At 43.4% G+C, this 19,917-nt stretch overlaps 1 protein-coding gene across 1 annotated transcript in view; it reads left to right on the top strand.

Annotated features, from left to right (window-relative positions):
* The first annotated feature begins 2,882 nt into the window (after window positions 1-2,882).
* Window positions 2,883-19,917, top strand: part of BMPR1A (bone morphogenetic protein receptor type 1A) — a 79,839-nt gene continuing 62,804 nt past the window's right edge. Inside the window, exon 1 of the mRNA XM_032694701.1 lies at window positions 2,883-3,009. The gene's annotated coding sequence lies outside the window, so the exon portion shown is untranslated. The remainder of the gene's footprint in view (window positions 3,010-19,917) is intronic.

Here is a 19,917-nt window from a genome sequence, read left to right as displayed (position 1 = left end):
ACTCTCTTCCTCATGACAGTCAGTCTTGAACTGCTTTTTTTATATCTCATGTTAGATTTCCACATCCCATCCTCGCCAAATGAACATATGTTTATTTTCAGATTTTCAGACTTCAGTGTCTTTTGAGTGCTGCTCAATTCATAAAATAAATACTTGATGTTACCAAAACCTGGTGTGTCTGACTTTTTGCAGAGTCCTAAAATCTTCACCAGGTAAGATTCTGTTACTGATAACTATCTCAGTGGAACCCTGTGCCTTTCTGAGAGCCTATCAACTAAAGTGTATGTTTGCTGGTTTAATAGTCATATTTCCTATCCTGATAGAGATATTGGAAACATATTTTAAGTACTGCACTGTTTTGAAGGACACCGGTACCTTCTACATAATGTTTCATCAGACATCCATCACAATCTAAATACTTTTTAACATGGCTATGACTCACTATTTTAGATTAAGATTTCAGTTCATTCTCCTGCAACCCTAATATTATCCTAATGTAGTTTACTTTTGCAGACTTTATTTTGTGATTAAGACAAGGAGTTACATGGTGCTCCTTAATGGGCATTATTTGCCATAGTAATATAAACTTCATTCTCAGCAACAGCTTCTGACCTGACAGGGACTTGTGGGTATCTTGAGCACCCAAGTGCCTTGAAAAGTATCAGCTGGGATGGCAATTTCTGCAATGTGCAAATCTCCACACCAGGAACTGGATGAAAAGAGTCGATCCATTTCGCAAAACAGATTAAATGCATTTCAAGGCTAGTGACCTTTGCTAAATTCATGCATGCTGGATTGAACTCAATATCTAACATCTGAAAAGCACAGGGCTGTATTAGCACATAGTATTACTGAAGAGATGCTGGCATTAACAGCTCTGGTTCTGGTTGGGAGCACACACACGCATGTTGCATTCTTCTTCCATATTGAGTGTCTATTCTGCTGCTATAATCTGATAGTAGACAGAGTGGAAGAACAGCAGACTCATATTTTCCTTTGAAATTATAAACATAAGCATAGGAGTTCTGTATTGCTTGGCATGGAAGCCGTGATTTTGTCTTTCTTGCTGGCTGGCTTTGTTTTGGACACTGAGAGATTTTTCTGGATGATGGTGATCGGAAAAAATTTTCTATAAGTCTGGTGAGACAGGAGCTGCATTTTTAAATGCCTATCACCATAGTATCTGGCCACATACAATTACTAGGTGTGCCTTTGTTTTTTAAAGGCCTGTCTAAATTTTAAAGGAGTCCGTGAAGTTGATAGGTTTGAAATTATACTTCCTCTTTTGTTTTGCTGTAGCACACAAGCTAAGCACTCACCAAACGATCTGTGGGTACAATGCATATGAACCAGACTGCAGAGCCAGCACTCTCATCTGACATTCAGAGGTGACAACTCAGGAGTGGAGTGCACAACATTTACAAGTCCTATCTCGTATTAGCATGCAAAAATGGAGCTAGACTGTGGAGAGGTCAACAAAATAAGCAAGCCCATGTTTCCCACAGTATAATGCACATGTGGCTATTTGGCACAGATAAGCCAGATTGCTTCCCAACTGGTTATTCTATGGAAACAGTTTATCTGGGCAGGCATCTCAACATGAGCAATTGCTGGTGTGTCCTGAAGGCCTAAAGGGCGTTTTGGTCTGCAGCAAAGGGAAACCGAGTCGGTCTGTATGATCCATATGATCTTCATTTAACCCTACATGTGCAAAGTTCTTGAAGCAGAATAACTGGGTGACAGGACAAGGGAAAGGCCAGACAATGTCAGCAGCACAACTGCTGTCACTCTGTTGAGTGAAGGACTGAAACCAGCAGCCCAGGTAGGAGCTGTGGGGTCTCATGTTGACAACATGACGTGCTGTCACTGAAGCTCCTTCTGCACTGCTGCTGCTGGGAGACCTCACTTGAAGACAGACAGACAAATTATTACTTTTCCCATTTGTCCTAATGATAAGGAGCTGGGAACTGCAATGCAAATCATGGCCTTCAGCATCCTTATCAGCAAGCAGAGCAGCTCATTGCAGAAGTTATAATGTATTCCAATCTAACCGGGCTTATTTATTCAGAGACACAGGAAATGGAAAAAGCAAACAAACAATCCTGTCCTCTGCCATGGAACTCTATCCCTCGTGCAGCACCGACATGTCAACCTTCTCAGAACTGTTTTTCCACGAAGCCAAAAGGCCCACTGCAGGCCTCATTTTTCCCTACGCTGCTGCCACCATGTCCTGCTCCTCACCCACCGCAGCTCACACACAGAGGCCCCCTTGAACCCACATCAAAGCTACTCGGGTAATCCCCCCCACCACCTACTCCGTGAATCCTGGCAGCTCCCCCGTTTTCCATGGCGCCAACTCCACCAGCATCTGGATGGAGCTCCCCGGCCCTGCAGCCAAATCCAGCCGCGGCTGCTTCTCGTGCCTCGATCCCCCTTCTCGGCCAGCAGCGCTCCCGTGACAGCGACCTGGCCGCGTCCTGCTCTCACACCTTCCTGCCCCTCCCTAGAGGAGCTGCTTCCCCGGGAGAGCCCCGCTGGGCGGCGGGGCGGGATAACGCCCGGGCCGGGGCGCTCGGAGACAAGCCCGCTCAGGCGGCGGGCCGCGGAGGGGCTGCGGGGGAGGCAGAGCGAGCCCGGCCGGTTCCTCCCGGCCAACTTTTCCTCGCCGCGGAGCCGCTCCAGCGCTCCCGCCCCCGGCACGTGCTGACGGACGGGCGCGCTCCCGCCTCCCCGCGCGCGCCCGGCCGGCAGTGATTGGAATCCGGCTCGTTCCCGCCCCGCCCCGCGGGGACGCGCCGGGAGCGCCCGCCGGGACACGGAGCCTGCGCCGAGCCCGCGCCGCCGGCCCGGCCCGCCCTCCCTCCCCCGCCCGACGCGCACCCGCCTTCGCCCCCGTCCGAGCGCAGCCGTCGGGGCCCCGGGATCGGCCCGCGGAGCGCGGCGGGGCGCGGCCCCCCCTCCCCGTTCTTCTTCCCTGCCCGCGCCGAGGATGAGGAGCCCCCACGGCCGGTGAGTGCGGGCCGGGCCGCGGAGGCCTCGCCCGAGCGGGGAGCGCCGGGGCGCCCCGGGCAGCGCCGCGCCCGCTCCGTGTGCCGGCCGGGGGGCGCGGGGCGCTCCCTGCGCGGCGCTGCCCCGGCCCTGCCCGGGCGGTGCCCGGCGGGGGCCGCGCCGTCGAACGCGGGTCCCCGCGGCGGTGCCGCCGCCCCGGCCTGGCTCCCCCGCGCCCGGGGGGCGCCCCCGGCCCTTCCCGGCCCCGCCGCGGCGCTGGGGGCGCTGCGGCCGCGCCGCGGGGCCGCGGGCGGGGGTCGGGCCGGGCCGGGCCGGGGGCGCCGCGGGGCCCGGCGGGTCCTGCGTGGGCAGGGCCGGCGCGGCGCTCCCCGGCCCGGCGCTCCTTCCCCGCTTCCCTCCCTCCCTCCCTTCCCGGTGTTGTAATCCCGGGCCCGCTGCCGAGCGGCCCCGGCCGGACCGGGCGTCGTGGGAAGGGTACGAGGAACGAGGTGCTTCGCCTCCCTTTTGTGCGAGCCTTGAGCAGAGCCGGGCGCCTGCTTTCCCAGTCGGGTTTTACCGGCGTACAACAAAAAGCCGTCTGAAGAAATAATAAGCCCTAATTCTCGCCCGTACCTTGGTAGTGAAGGATGGTGCTGTTGAGGACCGGCTAACAACGCTGTTTTCATAACTGATTACAAAATCTATTGAACGGGGTTCAAAAGCATGAATGGCTTTTTACCACCTTTCAATCAACCACCCTCTGATGTTGTTTTGGTAAAATTAAGAGTGAATTCAGCAGCAGGGAATGGCAGTAAGTTGTGGTATTTCCTTTCAGCAGTCGCCTGTTACTTTGTGTCAAAAGCAGTGTGATGATTCTTTCCAGTGTAAATTGATTCCCTCCGAATTTACATATTTTGTTCTCTGCTTACAGGTAATTATCTTTGCGTTCTTTTATCAAGTTAGTGCGCTAGGGATTGTTCAGGCCTGTTACCTGCAGGGATAGAGAAGCTGCTTTTGTAGGCAAGGAAGACTTGCCTGAATTGCAAGGCTTGCCTGGTTTGTAGTAGAACCTAGTGCCGGAATAATAAAAGGTTAACATGAGACGATGTACATTCAGAGACTTTGTCCAGTCCATAGCCAGAAATACCCCATGTTGTGGCATTTGTAGCACTCTGCATAAAACTCTTGCTGGCAATGTGTTGGTCTTTTGTTCTTGTGCTTTAGTTCCTTTTGTAACTTTTTCTTAGGTTATGCACCACGTTTTGGGGAGAGAGTGTGTGTGTATGTGTATTTTATATTTATTTATATAGAGACATACAACCTGGTAGGCTTTGAGTTCTGGTTGGAAACAATTCAACTCAGTCCTCAGAATGCCCTGCTGGCTGCTCTGTTCCAGGGACAAGAAATGTGTGTGGCTGGATGTGTGGCTGAATTATTTTTGTTCCCTCAGTTGTGAAGTGCTTTAGGTTTGAAAGGGAGCTCTGCATGTTACCTGTTTGAGCCCCTGTTCAAGGTAGAGCAGAAAGCTGTTGGTAAATTGCAATCCTGAAATAGCACGTTACTGGGAATTCATTGAGCAAATACATGTTTAGTGAAACACTATGGAGCTAGAGCACAGAATTTCTTGAAGTCAAGGCATGGGTCCCCAGTCCTAGTGTTTTGGACACTGCCATGCAAGATCCTCACAGTGAAAATTGTGTGCTTTTTTCACAAACATACTGACTATGGCAGAGTGTGTGAATGGTACATGGGCTTTATTTGGATACCAGCATTTAGGAATTCAGGATTTAAACTGTAAGTGATGTAACCAAAGTAATAACTTTGTTTTTATAGTAGTTGTATTTATTGAACTACTCCAAGTCAGGGCTAACAAACTTTTGGTTTGGGATCAAATATGGTACTTGTTCAGATGGGCAGTAAACAATACCTGCTAACTTCCAAAATGGACATATGTTTGCAATGGATAAGCATTACTCTGGTGTGAAATGCCATGGAGTATTGCACTGCAAAGGGGAAAAGATTTCGAAGAAGCAATGAATAGCTTTGTCTACTTCCCAGAGTCCTGAAAGGCAGGCAGATAATAGATGATTTAAAAAAAAAATTTATTTATTTTCCTTGGGTTTAGAATTGTGAATTATGCTAATACTGGATTTGTTCAAGAAGCAATATACATATTCTGTGGTTATGGAATATGAAAAAAGTAGGAAACTACTTGTTACATATTTATTAACTTACATTTTTACAACAAAAAGTCAGTGCAGGGTATCTTCATAGAATCACAGAATCATTTGGGTTGGAAAAGACCTCTAAGATTATCGAGTACAGCCATTAACCCATCACTGCCAAGTCCATCACTAAAGCATGTCTCTAAGTATTTAAAAACAAAAAAATGGTTGTGAAAACAGTGATCCTTAATGTGTCTAAATTAATGGAATCTCTCTTAAAGGTGTGGTGGGGCACAAACATGTAGATTGGAGGATCTGAGCACATCCCCTTCACAGAAGGGACCAAAGAACAGATATCAGTGCTTGCACTGATTTTGCCATAGCCAGGTTTTCCAAGAGAAACAAACCCACCTCCCCCAAAGCCCTTAAAAACAAGCAGACCAAAGGAAAAGATTCCCTCCTTTTCTTTCTTGTTGACCATTGTGGCTGGTAACTTTTATGATGAGGACAGTACCTCTTTCCAAGGGCAGCTGAAGGTCTAACACAGTAACTTCTTTGGTAAATTGCTGAAAAGCAGATGGATGAGTGAGACCAGGGAAAGTTTTACAAGTGTTTGTCTCTCCCTGCTTATGTCAAGCATAAGTTGAAGATCTGTCCTTTCTCTCTGGATATCTAGGAAAGCATCAGGTATTTCTTGGTTCCTCAGTAAAAAGAGGGCATATTTTCAGTTCCTGGGATTTCTTCACTTATCTTCCGTTTCTTGTCTTACTGTAAGATATCTTCTCTTATCTTACTGTCATCTGTAAATAAATGACAGAAGGAACTCAGTAATTTAAAAGTATGTGACATCAGAGTCCTGTGTGGGTACAGATGGAATACTTGGAGCCTTGTTTCATTTGCTTCATTTGTTTCATGTTCCCCCAATGCAGGACTGGGGGTGGGCACAGACTGTGCCTCACAACAGGTTTTTCTTTTCACTGCTGCTGTCTCAGGGGTTCCACTTTTTTCTCGGTCAAGATCTGCAGAACCCTCTGCAGTTGCCCCACCACACTTGTGCTGATGGTTCCCAGTTGCCCTGAATGTCTTCTGTGCCTTCCACGATGGTTGTTGCTTTAAAGGGAAAATGGGATTGCTTTCTGCCTGGTTTTATTGCAGTCCCTTAAAAGCTGCTGTGAAGTCTGTTGAGGGCTTGCTACTCTCAGGCAGAAAGTAGTTTGACTTGTACTTAAAAACGTTTAAAACTGACAATGAATATAAAACTTAACTGGCTGTATGATGTCCTTTAACAATAGTACAGAGACTACACTGGGTGATCCTTGGAATTGGGTAAAAAGTTGAAATAGTCACCTAATTTTTCTTCATTTTACAGAAAACGTGATTTTAGCTTTCGGAATGCTCTTATTGAGAAGATCTGTGGAATAGCTATTTTGTGAGGGATTCAGCCCAGCAACATCTATGCAGTACATAGTACTCAGGGTGTGTAAATCCCAAGAGGTTTAGTTTGATAAAACAAGTAGCTGGCCCACCACTGACGAGGCAATCAACTAGGGAACAAGCTGCCAACTTGCCAGGATAGTCTTCATTGTGAGTTGGCTTCCCAGAACCTCACTGGGTATGTTTACAAAGCATATTAGGTGTATTTGATGTCCATTTCCCATCCATGCCCAAAGCAAAGCAATTATTCTACTAGTCTTCACTGTATACTTTGAAATTCATTGTTGTAGGTTCACGACAGTGAAGCACTTCAGGTTGTTGTGTATTTTATATGTTGAGAAGAACTTCATGTTGTGGCAGTGATAAGATGCACGGGTTTCTGGTTATGACTCAGTTGTTTCAGCTGTGCACAAATGGTGTGAGAAATATGGCCATTCTGTTTCAGGTTTATAATCCAGATAGTTTGATTTCTTGCCATTTTTCTGACAGGTGCCTTGTAGTTGCTACCCCATTTCATTTGAGTTCTGGTGCATTTCAGTCAGGATTGCTACTGTTTTGTGATGGTCAGGTTAGCAAAATTCAAAACAAGTATTAGAGTAGGAAAATAAACTCCATGGTTGTGATAATATTCACAGATCGTACAGGCACAGTGAAAGGAGGAGCCACAACAAATCCTTACTGAAGGGGGGGGTGTTACTGCCTCAGAATTTCTGCAGTGACACCTGTTGTTGCAGTGAAAGTGATTGCCTTGATGGAGCTCTCCTGTGAGTCACCATCTGAGTCTGGAACCCGAGTTCTGTACCGAATTCACAGGTGACTCTTCACTGGGGAGGGGGGAAAGTGCTCTGAGTAGCATGAAGGGTGTGAACTTGAAATGTTTTGGAAGGTTTTGATAAGACAAAAAGCTGTGTAGTAATAGTTCACAGGGTGCATACCTGCAGCATGTGGCTGATTGCTCTGATGCTTACTTCTCCCCCCAAATACAGAGGAAAATATAGTAGGTTTAAATGCAATTATAGTATGTGATGAGTTGTCTGTGCATTCAGCTCTGCAGTATTGTAGCATAATTCGCATCATAACAGCAGCAATGCTTTTTACAAAAATTAAAGATCACTTAAGTTTTCACAGTGCCTCCTCAGGCACTGTATTACATGATGGCTTCAGTCAACTTTATTAGCATACAATGTGGAAGCAACTAGCAATTCTTTTGTCTGTATTCCCTCAGTTCACCATCTTAAAGAGAAAACTGTCAGTCTTGCTATGTTTTGGTTGATAAAAATGCAAGCAGATGTAGCATAGATGAGTTAAAGAAATATCAGAGTCTCAGAAGATATGTACCAGGATATAAACCTGGATCATGGAAGCCATTTACTTTTCTCTTGTCTTCATAGTGTTAATTACTAAGAACTTTTTCTTGATTTGAGAAAACACCACCTAAAACCATTTGTAGGCCTTTATACTTCCTCTGTGAGAGCCTGGTCCCAGATTTGTTTGGAATCCAGTGGACAGAGCTCAGATGACTTTGGAGGACTGAAGTCATCAGAGATTTCACTTACACGGAGAATCAATACTCTGCTAATGAGATTTGTTGTGCAAATTAGTACATTATGTGCTCAGAGTCAGAATTTCAGGGATATGGGAGCGGTGAATAAGCTCAGATATCTTTTCCTAAATTAATCATTCTTTTTCCTATTCTGTGTTCAGTTGGAAATTTGCAGTGCAGTGGTCAGGCAGAGGCACATGTTTTTGTGCAGGGCCACAGAGGGTTTAAAAAGGAAACATGAACAGAAAAGTTGTGAGGAATCGTTCAGCAGGAAAAATGGGTATTGGAAATATGAAGAACTGTATCATCCCCTTGTCCCCTATGTTGGGAATGAAAGAACTTGGAGAGTAGTATGAGAACAAGAGTGATTTCTTGGAAGAAGGCAGAGTGAACCTCAGTGACAGGAAATGTGAGTGGGGAAAAACAGAAAGCTGTGTAAAATGTGCTCCTGCTGGCTGCATATCCTTCTTTGTGGAAGAGAAATTAGTCTGTAACAGAGTGCCTTGGAGAAGGTTTCAGAAACCCTCCTGTACCCCTCCCTGTGTTGTCCAAGGAACAGGCCTTGCAGTTGTCAGATACTGCTTTGGACAAGTGAGAGTTAATTACAAGAGGGGATTGGGGCAGGGCACGGGAAGGCACTGCCAGCTAATGAGGTGCAGCCCTTCTTAGACTCAGTGCCCAAAACTTCTTCTGTCCAGATTTCTGAAGGGATTTTAGCAGTAATGAAAAATGCAGTAGTGGTACTGAGTGTTGGGCAGAAATGTCCCTGCTGTTAGAAGATAGGGAAAGTTTTACTTTAAAGTATTTTTTTTAAACTTATTTTGAACGTCTCCTTTCTTGGTGACAAAGCAAAGAATAAAACTCACAGGAAAAAAAAAGTGCTTTTTTTTGTTTTAAGGTATAGATGTATTTTTCTAATTTTATCTTCCACATTTACTAGTTCACAATCTTTTTTTTTTTTTTTTTCCTTTTTGTGAAAATATCCTATGGAAAATTTTCTGCAGGAGTATTCTGAAGCACATGCCATTCATTACGATTGAAGATTATGCCCTTTCCCACCCAGGCAAATTATTATTGTGAGCCTAAAATGAAATTAAAAATTGTGTAGGTTTAGTGTCCAATCTGTCACATTTGCTGAGCTGAACCCATGGTCCCTCTAGGGATAATTCTTCTTTAAATCTCATAGTGTGGAGTGAAGTTTAAGACATAATATTGTATGCCCTAGCTTTCTGCTTTGCTTAGATGAATGGAAATTTTTTTAAACAATGCTAACTCCATGTATATGTTTTAAAATATTTTATTACTTTAACATTAATAAATTCTTTACTGATACTGGTTTACGCTAATCTTTGTATGTTTTGTAAAGCTCTCTTAGTACATGGTGACATTTGGGGTTTTTTTGAGCTTAAAACTACAATTAATTTATTATAACTCTAAAGAGAATCAAAACCTGGAATGTTATTTTACTCAGAAGTTTATGGCAGAGGGCTCTGGTGAACTGTAAAAACATTCCCATATAGCTGATATTCTTCAGTTTTCTGCTCTTAAAATTTCAGGGAAGGAATGCAGTTAGGGACTCGCTAATTTGGGTTAAACCAGGAACTGCAAAATAAAACTCGACCCAGACAGGACAGTTTTTATTCAAACCCAAACCTCTGTTGAACTGTCTGTTTTTGTTCCGCCCCTAGCCCCGTTTCACTCCCCCACCTCTCTCCAAATTCACAAGTTTTTAAATGTCGAGATGTTTCTAATTTAGAAAATTATTTTGGTGTAATGAACTAAAACAGAGAAGAGGGGACTAAACTGAGGGAGGTCAAAAACCAGATGGAAATAGAAAATCTGAAAACATCTAGTAAGAAAAAAATCCCCCTTGAAATAATGGAATCTAAATGCTGAAATTATACATCTGCTCGGCAGCTGTGCATTCCTTAGCCAGAGGTTCCGCTGCAGAAATGGCATTACTCAAGTTTTTCTCAAAGTTTCAAATGCTGTTGTATAATATTTACATCTCTCTAATTCTATCAGTAATGGTCTTAGGAGCCTGGGGTGGAGGAGGGGGAGAATAGAGGTGGAGGGAAGAGCTCACATAAGAATTTCCTTCTTTGTGCTTAAGCAGTTGTAGTGTGTATGGTTGTTTGCTACAGTGAAATTCGGTGATTTTCTTTCTTGGTTGTTCTGAATGCTGATGTAAAGGGTGATTTAGTTAATGTAAGAGGCTAAAATGTTTTCTTGCTTGGTAGAAAGATAACAACCAAGGACACTCTTGCTTTGAAGAATTTTAGACAAAATTTAAAAGTTTGAGGTTATGTAAGATAAATGTCAGGGTTTTCAGAAATTCCGAATACTGTTTTCAAACTGTTTCTGCTTTTGGAAGAAGTAATTGTTTATAGGAAGATATTTTTTACTATGTGTAAACTGTGTATCTTTGAACAACCAAAGATAAAATAAATCTCCTTCATTGAAAAGAGAAGCTGTGAGTGTGCTGTAAGTAGCAATCATAGGGTCTGCTGAGGATTTGAAAGAGCAGGAGTGGAGCTTGGGGCTCAGGTATCAGGGAGTGTGGGCAGAGGAGCAGTGGCATGGTGAGAAAGGCTTGCTGGGTTTGAGCCCTGGAGAGGAGCCCAGAGCTCTCTTCTAAGAGGTTTTCTTACCTGGGATAGGAGCAACAGAACTGTTAATCTCCTTTCCCTATATAACTGCATAGCACCTCTTTCCATATCTATCCATCCACAAGTTATTACTCCATTGGCACTATTGGTTTTTCCCTCCAGCATCTGTAACTTTGTCACGGTGTGAAATGAAGTTTCAGGCTATTGAAGTGTAGCCAGTACGAAGTTTGTATCTGCACAGACTAGGTCGAATACTTTATTTGGATTTCACTCTGTTTTCCATCTGTTGTGGAGAAGACTGGGCACAAACAGAAGAAATGGGAGGTGTGTGTGCAGTCCTGTGGCTGCAGTCTTGTTGGGATCAGAGGGTGGGACAGCTGGCATGGCTGGATTGCTGCAGGGGCTGGTTATGGGCCCCCCAGGAAGGACAGGATGGGGTGGTGAGGGGTGCAAGGTGTTGTGGGGTTTTTTGTTGTGACAGCACCGTGGGAATCCTTGAAGTTCTTCCATTTGGGTGAATGAGGAGTCAGTGGAGAGCTGTGGGTCAGGGTTAGCAGCAGGTTGGCACAGGTGATGGTGGTGGGTGTCTGATTGCCTCCTGTGGTGAAATGACTGTCTCGGAGCAGGAGTGGAGAGCAGCGGCTGTTGGGTTATATTGACTTCCTTGGGGTAGCGGCAGTGCCACTTGTAACATCCTCATCAACCAACTGATGTAAGTACAGACAAATGGACAGGGGGATAAACTGAAAACTGGTTGAGCTACAGGTTGAACAGAAGCATGAAGTCCAGCTGGAGACCAGCCACCAGCATGTGCCCCAGGGGTCACGGCTGGGTTTCCAGTAAAGTGCAACATCTTCATAAATGACCTGGATGATGGGACAGAGCACAGGCTCAGATGTTTGTAGGCAATATAGAACTGGGAGGAGTGTTTGGTCGGCCAGGTGGTTGTGCAGCCCCTCTCAGTGACCTGCGTGGACTGGAAAAGTGAGCAGAGAGGAACCTCATGAAGCACAACGAGGCAAATGCAAAGCCCTGTACCTGGGGAGGTGCCTTCTGGGCTGTGTTAGGGTGGTTGTTGTGGGCAGGTTGAGGGAGGTGATGATGCCCTTCAGCTCAGCACTGGTGAGACACATCCAGAAGGCTCTGGCCAGTCCTGGGCTCCCAGGAAAAGCTTGGCAGGTACCCCTGTGGCACAGAGGTGCTGGAAGCAAGTGAACGAGGCAGGTTCTATTCTCTGTGTTTGGAAAGAGTGTGGAAGGGGGAGCGGCTTGTGAGGTGCTGAAACTTGTAGCTGATACAGGTATTGCAAACTGGCTGTAGCAGTATTGAATGCCCAGATGATAAAATACCGGATGAGGTACAGTAAGTGCAGTGTAATTTAATTCAAACAGAGGAAAAACAGTAATAGGCTCTAAATTAGGTATTAACACTTGGAGAGATCCTGAATAATTTTCCCAACAGCTCTTTGCTTTGAAGCTCCAACTTCAGATTGAACCTATCTGCTTACAGTGTTGAAAATTTTTTTTTTCCTCTCTTTCATCTTTTTGGTTGTGTTTCCACTGTCACTTTTGTAATTGTGGCCAGGTAGAAGGTTGGATTTGTTTGCTAATTTAGCTGTAAACTAACCCTAAAAAAAAAATCCCCTCGATTTTCAGTAGTTCCAGCTCATTGTGGTACCGTGTGAGGAGTAAGGGGAGGGGAGGGCCAGCACTTCCCTTCTTGCAATCAGCACAGGCTTAAATGAACTTAAGCCAATTTTGATGCAGCATTCTATGGAGTAATTTCAGGATTTTTAAAAATGTGATTATGCAGCTGTACACATTCATTATATATGTTATATCCTTCTGGTAACACAATTTTAACAGTCCTATTAAGACTAGAAGGTAATTTTTTTTTTTTCTGGTTTGGTTTTTCCTTCCTACAGTACAAATAGGATGCAGTGCTAAACAGACTTGGGCTTCTTCAGCTAGGGAAAGAGAAACAGTAGAGAGGGAAATGGTGATGGTAATCTATCAAATCTTAAATGAAATTAAGAAACTGATGAATAGTGTTTCACCACTGGGGGTTTTTTCCCCACAGTATAAGGGAATGGCAGGTTTACAAGGACAGTAAAATGGGGTGTTTCTTTCCTTCGTCACAGCGAATACTTCAGTCAAGGAGTCGCTGCCAGAACACGTGGCTGTGGATGGAAGGACTGTGTGGATTTGTGATCACACAGATTTGTTGAGGGATGTGTGCACTGATGGCAATAGCACAGGCACTTGTGTCTAGTTGTAGGTCAGGAACTACACAGGTTTCTGGATGGAGCAAGGGAGGACTCTGTTCTTCCTTCTTCCCCGACTGGTCGGATAGCAGGCGGTGTCACAAGCAGAGTGCTTGGCTAGACATCTGCCACGGTGCAGGAGGCTAATTCCTAGGCCTTTTATCACACCCACACGCACCCAGGCACGTCAGCTCCTCTGCTCTTGCATTTAGTAGTGTCTGTAACGCCTACAGCTTTTCTTTTATATTGCACTGGCACCCAGCTGCCTTGGTTGACACATTCGTTGGGTTTGCTTTAATGATGCTGCCGTCAAACGTGAAGTAACATGTTTTTTTGTATCTGCCTTATCTTGAACATTTTCTGTTCAGGTACTTTATTTTGCTTGGTGTGGAAAGATTGATAATATAATTTCCTAAGGACTGGAGCAGTGCAGCCAGGTAGACTTCTATTGATGTCTGCTGGATGAATAAATGGACTGCCAGATGAAGAGGGCAGTTCTGTGCTGCAGATAAGCCGCCAAGCAGCCGGGTACACTCGAAGGGCCAGTTCTACTCCTTGTTCACGCCACCCTTGTGCGTCCTTGCCTTTTCCTCTGCAGCAGCACTGACTGGCACTCCTCTCATGCTGTAGGAATTGAAACTGGCTGAGAGATAATTACCTTTTTTGGCTTTTTTTCCCCCCCCCATTATGCTTCATTTCTTGCCAGAGTAGCTGCAGTTGCGGGGGCAGACCAAGTGTCAGTTTTGGCATCCAGAACAAGAGTGTCCCTTCCAGGCTCAGCTTAGTTGTGGTGTAATGTGGTTGTGGATAAGACTGCTGTTTGAGAATGTTACCTGTTTTGAAACTTTTTTTTTTTTAATTAGCTTGAATGTTAGTGATCCACCTAACTTCTTAGTGTATATCAAGTATATCCCTTGTCCACAAAAGAAAAATGAGTTGGTCAGTCTTTACTTTCCCATCCTCACATTCCTCTTTCCTCTTCTTTTGCAGTTGAGTCCTTTGTTTTATAGTTTTGTTAAGTGTTTCTGTCTCTAATGTAGCATGTAAAGTTTTGGATTTTGGCAAATTTCTAATCCGTAAAACTTCCAAGACAAGCTTCGTGTGTCAGCAGTCTTGAAGATGAGATGTCTACTAAGATTATGGAGTGGATGTCACACTGTTTGTGTTTCAAAGGTCTTGAGCTGTGTTCATGTCCCCAGATGGCAACATCCTTCAATGTTAGGATCAGAAGTGCTCAGTAAACTTGTTATGCCTGATAAGGGGGAAGTCAGTATGCACGTGCTGTCCGGCCAGCAAGACATGATGTTTGGCACCAGAGGATGTGGGAGGGAAAGGCGGAGAGAACTGTGGTCAGAGGAATTTGTGTATGAGTGGGGAAATGGATATATTGCTAAGGACAGGGAGTGAGCTGGGACAGTTACAGTGAGAAGAGATGTAGACCAAAATAGAACATGAATCTGTAGGAAACCAGGCCTTCCTACGTCTGTTGCTCGTAGTGCAATTTGTTTGATGTGTGATTGCCTTTGTTTTTTTCCCCTGAATGAAAAGGAAATTTTGAGATGAAACAATCACTTGAGTTTTAAGAACCAGAAATACCACAGGTGTGTGTTTGGCATCACTGCCAGGGCAGAAGGGATCAATTCAGCCAAGTTTTTTCTTCTGTTTTCCTCATGTAACCCTGGCTTTAGTAGAACGGAGAGAAAGCACAATGGAATCTTTATATAGGAGGGACAGATATAACAACAGGTGTGCTATTGCCAAATCCAAGGATTTTTAGAGTTAGTCAAAAGGAGCACGAAGTGACACAGCATCTAACAAGTGAAATGTGGGTGCTCCATTCTCTGCACTACACTAAGCTGACTTGTGGCTATGAATGGGGAAGTATATTTGAGAATTAAATACAGTTTTTAAAAATGTACTTTTTCAAAGAACTGCTGCAGTTGAAGCAGGAGATTACCTTTTTGACAGTGGACATAATGGAATTAAATGCCATCATAACAGTGCAGTTGATATGAGATAATAATCTAAAAATATAGTGTTGAAATGTGTGACCAGCTCATAGAAGTACCCAATGCAGCCTCATGTTTATATATTAGTGTGTCTGCAGTCCACACTCTTCCACCTACTGAACCCATTACACTGTAATAGAAAACAGATTCTTTATAAACTGCTTGTTGCAAATTCACTTGTTTTTGAAAATGCTGGATTTGCTGAATGCTACTCTTATGCACTGGATTTCTGTTCAAAAGGAAGCATTATCATCCAGAATCTGTGCTTGTGGAAGGTGAATTAGGAAATATTTTATTGTCGTGCAAAGAAATTCACCAATACTGTTGAGTTTTTAATTTAGAATTCAGGTTTCTAAAAGTATACTTTAAAATAACTTTATTTAGACCAGTAATTTTGATACATCTTTCAGAAGATTCTCTTCTCCTGGAAGCAGTAACACAGGCATAGCTTCCTTTGGCTCAGTGGGACTGCTTGTCCAGGGATATGTTAGAGATCAGTGTCTAAAATGGCACTTGATAAAACAATTAGTATAAGTTCACAGTCACATTTCTCATAGGAAATTAAGTGTGTTCAAAAGGACAGTTCGTTTAGAATGACACCTGTCAGGTTCCATGTTGCTGATGTACCCAAGAGAAGTACATAAAGAAGTTAGAAGACATTTTCCATTTCAATACTTTTTAACAGTGCTTTATGTAATTGTTTTGTGTCTGTTCTATATCATTGTTTCACCATGTATGTGTGTTTCTGTGATATGTAGTTTTCAAATTAGTTTGTGATTGTGAAAACATCAAAATTTTTGTGAGCACAGATGTATTTCCTGGCACTGCTTTTCATTCCTTAAAATTAGTTTGCAGTGACAATGTTAGTTTGGGGTTGTTGGACTTTTTGGTTTGGGGTTTTTTTGTTGGCCCTCCCTCCGCCTCACAGTGACTGGTTGTAATCTGTGCTGGCATGAAACTTGTGCTGAACAGAAGTACTAAAGGTATTTGTGAAAGTGCTCATAAAACATCACAGTGGTGTTTTCTGTCTGCTCTTTTGGAAAACAGAATCCTCGGTAAAATATGTATACATCTTGCTATTTTTAGCACAGTGGGTTTGACTCCTGTTAAAGCCTTTGGGATTACTTTGTAGTTTTAGGACTGTCTTAATTTTCTTTATATGTAGTAGTTGTGTGAAATATCCCAATAATAGGTCTTGAGACCAAACCACGACCTGGGGGAGTAACAGGGGATGTTTATGTTAAAAAAAGACACAACAAAGTAAAACTATAGGGAGGATGCTAAGGGTGGAACTGTTATATTGGCCTTCTGAAAGAGAACCAACACTAATAACTTCTTGCAGACCATTTAATGGCTGTCAGGTAATCACGTTATGGTGTTTTGAGCTTCAGTTCTAATGTGTAAACATACTTGCTCTTCCACTTTTAACCAACAATTTGAATAGATTTTATTTCAATGACTAAGCATTATTAAATATATTCTAAAAGAAAAATAGCTGTTGTTTTGTTGGAATATGTGTGACATTTTCTGTTGCCCTAAGGTTAATTGAGAAAGGCTGAGTAAAACAGAAAATACTTTATAAAGTTTGATTATCTGATACAAATTACAAATTGGAAATAAATTCTGTTGATTACTAAGGTAAGAGATTCCTTTGTGGAAAAATTTAAAAGTCTGAGTTCTGTATAATCTGAAAGACAAAATGTTATTATATATGATGCATAGAAGCAAAATAACTGTATTTTGCCTTCTGCAAAGTGAGGTCTTGCAAATATATCTATTTGCAGTAAACAAAAAGTTACATTTGAAGTGCTCATATTCTGTAGGTAAAAAAGGCATCTGAGTAGGGTTTTTGTTCTGATACATAACAACACCAAAAAAATCAATCCTGTGCTTACTTTACCTGGAATTCTAGAGGCAAAGTAGCCAGTTGTTAGTGTTTCTGATCCTTGACCTGCAATAACTGAGGTTAGGAAATGTTCGTAGTGGGGAGGTTTTTTAAGTGTATTAGTATGTCTCTAAGAGTGATTATTTTCATCATCCTGCCTGCTTTAGCTATTTTTTTCTCAGATTTAAAGTCTTCTGGACACTCCCACTGTAGTGGTATTTGATATTGCTCACTAGATTCTAGAGGTTTACCTTGAAGGCAGTGCTTCAGTTCAACATCTCTTAGCATTTAGAATTTGTTCCTATTTTGTAGTTCTGAACCAATACAGGGGAAAACGTGTGAGTGGAAGGAAACTGTAGATACAGATCCCTTAGCTCTGAATTTCTGTTTTTGACTTCTTAAGTGTATTTAAAGATCCAGGCCCAAAATGTGACGACAGTGAAGAGTTTCTGGCAGCCTTTGTTGCTGGTGAGGTATTTTTTTTACATAACAGAGTGATTCTACCTATACAGTGTACAGTGGCCAAAGGTCTCTTCATGGTAGAGTTGCAGAGGAATTGCCACCCTTACCAGTGTTTTTTAGTCTCAGGTGAAGTTAAGCCAACAAAAGTACAAACCGCTCCCATGGAAATCATACAAAAGAGAGCCTGTGAGTTCCTCTTCCACAGTGATGGCCTAAAGACTTGCACCCTCCTGAGATACCCTGAGAGCTTTCTTTTCTGTTCTGATAGAATAACATTTGGTTGTGTGTTTAATGAGCAAAATTGCTACTGCTGAAAAAATGTTTTTCAGGTCGTTCTTTCTCTCTTCTTGCACCGTGCTGTCACTGGAATGATTGATTATTTTTTTTTTCCAAGTCTCTGTCTCTTATCTGGTAGCATAATGGCATCTTAGTAATTTCAGTATGTTCAGAATGGTAAAAATCTTGTCTGTGTTGTTTACAGCAAAATACTTAGTTATTCCAAATTGCAACAGCCTTTTTTCATGGCACAGAACTCCTTGCCTTCAGAGAAAATAGATGGAGACAGTTTATCTGTGAGATCATCTCATCACGTTCTGTCGAGGGGTAACTTGATTGTTATTTCTGTGTGTGTGTAACTGACCTGAAAACTTTAGGCATATAGTTTATTTAGGAAACAACAACACTACAATGTCTTTAGTTTGAAAAATTAAGTGAATTTATAACAAAATTGTCCCTTTCATTTGTATTTATGAAGTGATGCTTTGGTTCTGAGATGCAAGATGGAAAAGAGCTATTCTTGCTAATTCCTTGCTTGTGAGTAGGATGGGTTCGTTTCCAAGGAAAGTGCAGCCCGGGTGAGTTTTGAGTCAGGGCAGAGATGGAAGGAGGAGGGAGCCCTGGGGGGTTGTGCGGGCAGCGGTGGATCCCGGGAGCGGGTTCCCGGTGGCCGCGGGGACACGGCCGGGCTCCCGCTGTCCCGGGGAACGCCGCACACCGGGTCAGTGCTTCGCTTCCCTATTCTGGGAGGGGCACGACCGGCTCGGCTCCCGGCGATGCCATTTTGAGGTTAAATGTCTTTCCAAGCGCTGCGGAGCGGGAGGAGGGGCAGAGGGATCGGGTTACGGCTCCGCATTCCAGCGCCGCCGCTGTCCCTGCGCCGGGAGGGGCTCGGGAAGGGGCCCGGCACGGAGCGGCCGCTCCAGATGCGGGACCCGCACCGCCTCGCCCGGTGCCTTTCATTTCTGGAGGCTTTCGGGGGTTTGGGTTGGCTCCGAGTAAGCATAAGAACTTATTAGGAAAGAACTTGGTTTTGAACTATTTTTAGAGATCAGAAATCCTTGTGGCTCTGTTTAATTTTGCTGTGCTGTAGCAGTGGTTATAAGGACTTTCTGGAAACAGACTATTGTGCGTCAAATATTTCCTTAAGAGCTAGAAAGTTAGTTAGAATGAAACACTTGCATTTACTGCCTTCTCATTTTTCAAGCCGTTACCTGTATTTACAGTACTATGTAAATTATAGGTAAATATTTACTTTTTTCGTGGAGATGTAGGTTTAAGTATTTTGCATGTTTTCCCTTCTCTTCCCATGGATACAAAGTACCGATTTGAAGTAATATGTTTTAAGGATCGTGTAATTTCCATTTCATGTTTGCACTGCAGAAGCTCTCAGTTGTTCCTTGACAGAACAATGGTTGTGTACTTAGTGCACACTTCTTAAAGCTTTCACCATTAAAAAAAAAAAACTGCAGGAGAATATAATTAAGGCCTTTTGTAATAGAACTGTGTTTGTGTTTAAAGTTGACTTTGGAACAGAATGTTTTGTGGAATATTTATCGTAGTTTTTACAGGGCAAAGATACAGCAACATCAGCTTATACCTACTGTTCCTGCAGGGTCATTAGCACGTCTTGTGTGCTTCTTTTGGGCTGTATAAATATTTTCAGGTGAAAGAAACTAAGGAAGAAATCTCATTTTGAAACTCTGACCATGTTGTGTTGTGGGGTTTGGTGTGTCGTGTCCTTCCCCCTGCTTTTAATTCGAGTTGTAAATCATTTTATCAGTCAGGTGTCCATAACTGTTGACTTTTTTTTCCTCTGCCTCCTGTATGTTATCAGAAACATGAGGTAAATAATGACTCTAGATTTAGTTCATGGAAAGGATTGGCAAGGGTATGGGATACCACATTCATCAGAGCTTACATGATGAGTACTGTATATCAAGTGCTGTGAAATGTAAAAAGCAAATCAGCTGCAAAAATATCTTCTCTGGCAACTGGTTGGAGTCATATTATTTGTAAAATAACTTAAAGCTGTTAGATCATGGGATTTTTCTTCATGGCATGTAACCTCTCTGTAGCAAAAGAGGTAAAATGATCCTGGTTGTGGTTAGCAATGCATCTCTCTTGTCAAAGGAATTCCTTTTATTCCCCTCCCTCCTCCCACAAATAAAAGCAATCACCCGCTGAAATGAGGAGTCCTCTGCAGTTTTAGTTAGAATGAAACACTTGAAGAGAGTATCTTGTTCTGATGAAAATTCCTTCTGAGAGTTGCTGCTGCTTCAT

The sequence above is a fragment of the Chiroxiphia lanceolata genome, chromosome 8 (genome assembly GCF_009829145.1).
Source record: "Chiroxiphia lanceolata isolate bChiLan1 chromosome 8, bChiLan1.pri, whole genome shotgun sequence".
Lineage (NCBI taxonomy): Eukaryota > Metazoa > Chordata > Aves > Passeriformes > Pipridae > Chiroxiphia > Chiroxiphia lanceolata.
Note: the sequence above shows the minus strand (reverse complement) of the source record. Positions and strands in the feature narration are given on the sequence as shown.